This window comes from Leptonychotes weddellii, chromosome 2 (assembly GCF_054177405.1).
Source record: "Leptonychotes weddellii isolate Sample4059 chromosome 2, ASM5417740v2, whole genome shotgun sequence".
In the NCBI taxonomy this organism is placed as follows: Eukaryota; Metazoa; Chordata; class Mammalia; order Carnivora; family Phocidae; genus Leptonychotes; species Leptonychotes weddellii.
Window position 1 is genome coordinate 29,425,479 of NC_138370.1, and position 8,457 is coordinate 29,433,935.

An 8,457-nucleotide genomic window follows, 5' to 3' on the forward strand; every position below is an offset into this window, starting at 1 on the left:
TTGGGCTTTGGGTCGAGAGAGAGATGGAAACAGAGTCAGTTAAAAAAGAGCATCTTGTGACAAGTTGTTCTAAATTCACACACAAAAAAAACCCTCCCAGCATCGTGTCTCTTAAAGGAGATTGTTGTACATAATTCAGAGCTACATGGATTAAATTTCCCTTAAAATATACATCAATTTGAAAATTAAAGGGGCAAGTGCCCAAGATAAGACATGTTTGGATTTCTGTCAAACTCAGAGCCCTTAGAATGGAATAGCAGCATGGAAGGCAGGATGTGGCTTTTTAGGACTTCGCCTGTCATCTACTGGGCCCATTCTCTCCCCTCCTTCTGGGAGGAACTTTCGATGTCCAATATCGGCTGCTGAATTGTTTTCAGAGCCAGATTGAGGCCGCCCTCAGAGTTTCAGAAGTCTCCAGACACTTAGCCCTTCCATTCTCAGGAGCCCTGGCCTCATGTCTCCCCCACTTTATCCAACACTGTAGAATGTCCGAGGAGAAGGAGCATCAGAGACCATTAGCTCCCACTCTGTGCTGCAGAAGAGGAAACTGAGGCCCAGAAAGTGACTCAGTTCCTTCAAAACCCCTGGGATGGCCCCCATGTCCCCTCACCAAAATTCTTTTTTTTAAAAGATTATTTATTTATTTGAGAGAATGTGCACACGAGTGCGTGTGCACACACGCGTATACACACACACACGTGAGTGCAGGGAGGGGCAGAGGGAGAGAGTCTTTTTTTTTTAATTTTTTTTTATTCTTATGTTAATCCCCATACATTACATCATTAGTTTTAGATGTAGTGTTCCATGATTCATTGTTTGTGCATAACACCCAGTGCTCCATGCAGAATGTGCCCTCCTCAATACCCACCACCAGGCTAACCCATCCTCCCACCCCCCTCCCCTCTAGAACCCTCAGTTTGTTTTTCATTTTTTTTTATTATTATTTTTTATTATTCTCAGTTTGTTTTTCAGAGTCCATCGTCTCTCATGGTTCGTCTACCCCTCCAATTTCCCCGAGGGAGAGAGTCTTAAGCAGACTCCATCCCAGGCTCGATCTCACGACCCTTAGATCATGACCTGAGCCAAAATCAAGAGTCCCAGGCTTAGCCTGCTGAGCCAGCCAGGTGCCTCTCCCCTCACCAAAATTCTAATTAGCTTTCCATTCACATCTCTCCTCCATAATTCTATAATCTTTACCTCAGCTCCTCTGCTGTTCACCATGGTCGCCCACCACAGAAACTCCTAGGCTGTCTTTCCTCTCCCACAGACGGATTCCCAGACTTTTCTCCCCACCCCCACCCACCCCAACAAGGCCCACCCCTTTTCTCACTGCTGCTCCTTGTATACCATGTCTTCCTTCTGGAATCACTTTCCTTCTTCTTCTTCTTCTTTTTTTTTTACCTTGAAAAATACCTTTATTTCACCTTCAAGAGTAAATGGCAATTTATCTGGGTATTGAATTTTAAGTTGACAGTGATTTTCCCTCAGCACCTTGAAGGCATTTTCTTTTCTCTTCTGGCCTCTTTTGTTGCTATTGAGAAGGGTCCTTGCTGTAAGTCTAATTTTGTCCCCTTGTAGGCCGTTTGTCTCTCCTTTCTGTTGCTTTAAGATTTTAATCTCTGATGTTCTGTAGTTTGGTATGCGCATCTAGGTATGGATTTATTTTTATTGATCTTCCATGTGATTCTTTCAACAGTTGTTTGAATCTTCTATCAACATGGGATAATTCCCATTATTAACAGTAATAGCCACATATCTTACATGTTTCTTCTGTGCTGTGCTCTACATGTCATCTCATTTAATTCTCACAGCAGGGTCCCTATAACCAGCCGTTGTACAATCAGGGAAACTGGGTCAGAAAGTGGTTAAATTTTTTGTGCATGCTAAGACAGTAATTGGCAAGACCATATTTGGAGCCCTGATATTAGAGTTTGAGTATTATTTCTTCTTCTTCCTTTTGTCTTCTTCTGGTACTCCTATGAGACATAGGTTGGCTCTTTTCTTTTATCCTTTCTTTTAACCTGTCTTTTATATATCTAATCTCTTTGTCTCTCTCTGGAGCATTCTGGACTATTTCCTCAGATCCCTTCTCCATTTCACTAATTCTCTCTCCTGTGTGTCTAATCTGCTATTTATTGTACCCCTTGCCCTTTTAGTTTCAGTAACCATATTTTTCATTTCTAGAAGTTTCCACCAGCTCATTTGACATCTTTCTTTTATTTTTAAAATAGTGTCTTGTACTGTTTGTAGGCATATCCTTTGATTTTTTTTTTAAAGATCTTATTTATTTATTTATTTATTTGACAGAGATTGAGACGGCGAGAGAGGAAACACAAGTAGTGGGAGTGGGAAAGGGAGAAGCAGGCTTTCCCACCAAGCAGGAAGCCCGATGTAGGGCTCGATCCCAGGACCCTGGGATCATGACCTGAGCCGAAGGCAGACGCTTAACGACTGAGCCACCCAGGAGCCCCGACATATCCTTTGATTTTAAGACCATTTAAAAATACTAGTTTTTTAGTCTCTATCCAATAGTTTAACTAATGTAAAGTCTTGAGGAGTTTAACCCCTACTGTTTATTTTGACTGCTGACTTTTGTACATGGTAGATTATTTCTCTCTGCTTTTATAATTTTTTACTGTAGGCAGGGCTTTATTTTTCCTGTGGGAATTCTCTGTGTTGTGGAGTGTTGAAGTTCAGCTCCAGTGGTTTTATATTTGCTTCTTCTAGGTATCCTAGGGGTATCACTGGCTAAAGACCAATTTTATGTTAATTTCTTGGCTTGGGGTTTCCTTCTGATGCAGGTAGTAGATAGTTGGGCTCTAAATTTGTGCCAGGCACATGAGTGGGGTTTTGATTTTTCATAGGGGGCTGTTTTTTCCCATTTAGAGTCAGAGCAGAGATGAGCTTCCTTGATGTCCTTCTGGGTTGATGGCTTTTCTGAGAGCATCTGAGATTTACATAGAGGACTGTATAACCCTCACTTCAACCCAGGCTTGAGGCATCATCCTGTCCTGCATGGGTGTGAACAGCCAAGCCCTTAGCCTTTGTTAGATCAGATCATCTGCCCTTGGCCATGGCAGCATAAGTTCCAGAGTCTGCTGTTTGAGCTATTTCTTTTCCCTTCAGCACCTGGAGATTTCCTTTTCTACCTGTCAAGCTCATTTGTGCTTTATGTGTTTATTTTCATTTTCTTTTTTAAAAATTGTGGTAAAATACACATAACATAAAATTTACCATCTTAACCATTTTTAAGTGTACCACAGTTCAGTGGCATTAAGTACATTCACATCACTCAACCGTCACCACCATCCATCCACAGAACTCTTTTCATCTTGCAGAACTGAAACTCTGTACCCATTAGACAAGATAGCTCTTTATTCCTCGCCCACCAATCCCTGGCAACAACCATCCTACCTTCTGCCTCTATGAATTTGCCTCACATCAGTGAAATCATACAATATTTGTCCTCTTGTGGCTGGCCTATTTTGTTTAGCGTATCTTCAAAGTTTATCCATCTGGTAGCATGTGTTAGAATTTCCTTCATTTCTTTCTTTCTTTCCTTCTTTTTTTTTTTTTTTTTGAGAGTGAGAGAGTGTGCTCTCGAGTGGGGTGGGGAGGGGCAGAGGGAAAGGGAGAGAATCTAAACAGGCTCCACATTGAATGTGCCGATGCGAGGCTCTATCTCACAACCCCAGGATCATGACCTGAGCCAAAATCAAGAGTCAGATGCTTAACCAACAAGCCATCCAGGCGCCCTAAGAATTTCTTTCATTTTTAACACTGATATAATATTCCATTGTATGCATATAGCATATTTTGTTTATCCATTCATCCATCAATGGACAGCTGGGTTGCCTCCACCTTTTGATTATTGTGAATAATGCTGCTAGGAACATGGGTGTGCAAATATCTCTTCAAGACCCTGGTTTTAATTCTTTTGGGTGTATACACAGAAGTGGAATTGCTGATCATATGGTAATTCTATTTTTTAAGGAGCTGTCATATGTTTCCCACAGTGGCTGTACCAATTTTTCCACACCCCTGCTAACACTTGTTATTTTCTGTTGTTTAGTTTTTGTTTTTGTTTTTATAGCAGCCATCCTATGTGGTCTTCCTATACAGACATCCTAATGGGTGTGGTATCTCATTGTGGTTTTAGTTTGCATTTCTCTAATGATTACTTAAGCATCTTTTCATGGGCTTACTGACCATTTGCATATCTTCTTCGGAGAAATGTCTATTGAAGCCTTCTGTCCATTTTTAAATCAGGTTGTTGTGTTGTTGTCATTATACATTTAAAGAGTTTTATTTTATAAGACATTTCTTTTTTTTTTTTTTTTTTTTTAAAGATTTTATTTATTTATTTGACAGAGAGAGAGATAGCGAGAGCAGGAACACAAGCAGGGGGAGTGGGAGAGGGAGAAGCAGGCTTCCCGCCGAGCAGGGAGCCCGATGCGGGGCTCGATCCCAGGACCCTGCGATCATGACCTGAGCCGAAGGCAGACGCTTAACGACTGAGCCACCCAGGCGCCCCTTATAAGACATTTCTAAGTGTTTATATGGGAAGATTTCTATGCTGTCCTATGGCTATTTTGCTGGATCAGGGAGTCTAAGATTCCCTTTCTGAAGACTTTCACTGTGCCCGCTGCAATTTCCAGTTCCACAGCCAAGAAATCTCCATTTTCTAGAATGTGCCTTCTCTGCTTCCTTGTCCTAATTGGCCTGACTTTGCCCTAATGATACCACTGTCCCTGAAACCCCTCAAGTGAAGGACCCAACACTGCCCTCCCTCCCTTTCAAAGCACACAGGCTTCTTGGACTCAGGGGTAGAGTTGAGCATTTATTGAAGACATTTAGTCTTGGGGTGCCTGGGTGGCTCAGTCAGTTACGTGCCTGACTTCCACTCAGGTCATGATCTCAGGGTCCTGGAATCGAGCCCTGCATTGGGCTCTGCATTCAGCGGGGAGTCTGCTTGTCCTTCTGCCCCTCTGCCTGCTCATGCGCTCTCTCTCTCTTTCTCAAATAAACAAAATCTTTAAAATAAATAAAGACATTTAGTCTTTCTCCCCACTCCAACTTCTGTATCCCCTTCAGTGTCCACTAAGCACCCAGTAACCATAGGAGCCTCAGCCTCCAGGTGTGGATAGAAACCCAACTTTGGAGATGGAGATATGGGACTTCAAAATTCCATTTCCCTGATCACCATGGTTCCTAATCACTCTGCACTTTAATCTTCTCACCAACAAAAAAAGATGGGGTAAGAAGCCAACCTTAAGAGGTGGCCGTAAGAATTAAATGAGATAGTGCACTTCAGATGCCTTGCCAGTTCCTAGCTCATGTGAGCGCTTATGGAGTTTATTTCAATTTCACTTCACTTCCACTCTACCTTTAGCAACCACTTAGCTACCAGTTGATGTTTATTCTCACCCAAAACAACTTTCCTCTGGTGCTGTGGAACCCTGTGACCCTATCTTCATAACCAGTTGTATAGGTTTCCTGTGGCTGCTATAACAAATTAGCACCAACCTGGTGGTTTGAAACAACAGAAATTTATCTTCTCAAAGTTCTAGAGGCCGGAAGTTCAAAATCAGTGTCACTTTGTGTTGGCAAGGCCACATTTCCCTCCCTCTGGAGGCTGTAGGGGAGAAATCTTGCCTTTTCCAGCTTTCTTTTAAAGGCTCAAATCCCTTTTTATATCTGCCTCTGTTCCTGGTCCACCCCCACCAGGTATCCATACAGTAAGTACCACCATTTCTTTGGCCAAAAGAAGACTGGTAAGGCATGTACGTATGGAGGCCATCCGCTTGGGTTCAAATTAGGAATGATTGCTTTTGAAGCTTAGAGACACCGTCTTGAGGAGGGCCCAGCATCCTGTGATCATGATGTACAACCCTGACACAAAGCCCAGTTCAATTCTTAGGTCTTTTCATTGACTCAGAAACTGTATCCCTTTTCCTGCCAGCTTCCCTGTTCTTTTCATCTTGCAAGCTGGAGCTGAAGCCAGCTCTAGCACTTGGTGCAGAGGAAGGGAAAGAACCACAGAGAGGATGACCCTCCTCTCTCAGATGGGCTTGGGCTTTCCACTGGACAAACCCGAGAGACATCTGGCCTGCCACACCTGGACCCAGGGAGGGCACTTTAAGCCAGAAGGTGGGCTCCCAGATCCTCAGTCATAACCAATAATGAAGAAAAGAACCATCATATTTGTCTCTCTTGCAGCCCACACCCTATACTCTGCCTTAATACATGTATACTCTGTCTCCCATGCTATTTCTCATTCCCTAACTTCCCGATTCCTTGACTTCTTTCTTTTTATGATTTCATATTCACTGCTTGGATCAGAAGCTTAATACTATTCCTCTAGTACTAATATTAATACTCAGAGTTTTCTTCTGTACCAAGTAATCATTTTTTCCTGGTCCAGCTAACCCTACCTTAGCCAGTACCCCTGCCAGGAGTCATCTATTATTGACCCATGGGATCTGGACATTGCCAACCTTCTGTAACCAGTGCCTCCTGGATAGCTTCCCCAAGATGTCTTCTAGGCATTCTCCTCCCCCCAAAAAACCTGCTCTCCAACCTATATTCTTTCTCTTTGTTAATTATGCCATTAATGACTCAGTTATTTAAGCCAGAAATCAGAGAGCCATCCTAGACCCCTCTTTTCATTTATCCTCACTTCCAGTTTCTTATTAACACTCCTTCCCAAAAGTCTCTCAAATCTATCCCTCCCTTTCTCTCTTCACTCTCCTGCCTTAGTTCAGACTCATCACTTTTACCTACACTTCCTTGCTGGTCTCTTGACTTCAGTCTTGCTCATCCCATCCTAATGCACCTTCCACAATGCCACCAGATGGTATATAAAGATTAGACTTGACCCTGTCTACTTCCCAACTTAAAATACTCCCTGATCGCTGCAGACACTCCAAAATCCTTAGCATGGTAGAGAAGATCATTCATGTTCTGATAGCTGCTTTGTTCTCCCGCCTTATTTATTACCATTTCCTCCTGAGCACACACAACTTACTACAGCTTGTGCCCCAAACCTGCCACTCGTGTTTACCTTCTCTTTTTGTATATTTCCTTTGCTTTGAATTCTCTTTCCATCCTCAGCCACCTTTTGTGTCAGGAAAACTTCCATTCCTCATTCAAAACATCGATCAAGTGGTGCCTGGGTTGTTCAGTCGGTAAAGCGTCTGCCTTCATCTCAGGTCACGATCTCAGAGTTCTGGGCTCAGTGGGGAGCCTGCTTCTCCCTCTCCCTCTGCCACTCCCACTGCTTGTGCTCTCTCACTCTTTCTCTCTCTCTCTCTCTCTCTCTCGCTGTCAAATAAATAAATAAATAATCTTTTAAAAAATAATTAAAAAAAAATCAATCAAATGTCATCTCCTAATCAACATCAAGCTGGTATCATTCATCTTTCGGTGGGAGGAAGTTATAGCGCTTTTTCACCTTTTATGTCACATGTTTTGTTTGAATTTTCTTGAAACAGTTTTTTTAAAGATGATTTTTTTCACCTTCTCTTTGAAAACTTCACTGTCTTTCCCCTCTGGATAGAATTAATTATGCCCTCTGATTGTCTTTCAAGACATATATTTGTATATTACTTTCATAAATGATTCTAGAAAACTGCTTTTTTATTATTGTTTATATCCATCTTCTCAAACTTTAAATTAAGCAATTTAAAGACCGGAATCACGTCTTATCTAACTTAGTACCTCCAGCATCTAGCATAATACCTAGTACATAGGAAGGGCCCCCAAAATGTTAGTGAAAAAGAAATAAATGGCCCAAGTTCACTTAATTGATTAGTGGTAAAGTCTGGATTAAAATCTAGGTCTCTAGATTTCCACTCCACTGTTTTTCCCATTTTGCTATATCATTGTCCGTGGCAAAGCGTGATCACACGGCCACATGGTGTCATGTGGAGGAAAGAGCACTCTCCTCATTTGTGAAATGGAAGAATTACCTGCTTGTCTGCTCAGTCTTTATGAGGACCGAATGGGGCAATGTTTGTGAACACTCTTGGTAAAATGAGAAGTTGCTTATAGAAAAAAGGGATTATTCTAAACATTTAGTTCACTACAGATTTCATCTTTAACAAATGGATTATAAATTAGAACAAATGCTTCCATAGCATTCGAAAGCAATCAAAAGAGAACTTATCCTTTATTCTCTAATCCTCAAGGACAATAATAAGTCATGGATGAGAAACTTCCTGCATAGTTAGGAGACAGTGCCTTTCTGGGTTTGTGCACTATTTTTGTACATATACTATGCTGGTAAGACCTCTCGTCCATCTCTTAAAGATGGTCCACTATTGAAATAAGTCAAACAGAGAAAGACATGTATCATATGATCTCATTGATATGAGGAATTCTTAATCACAGGAAACAAACTGAGTGTTGTTGGAGTGGGGGGTGGGGTGGGACGGATGGGGTGACTGGGTGATAGAC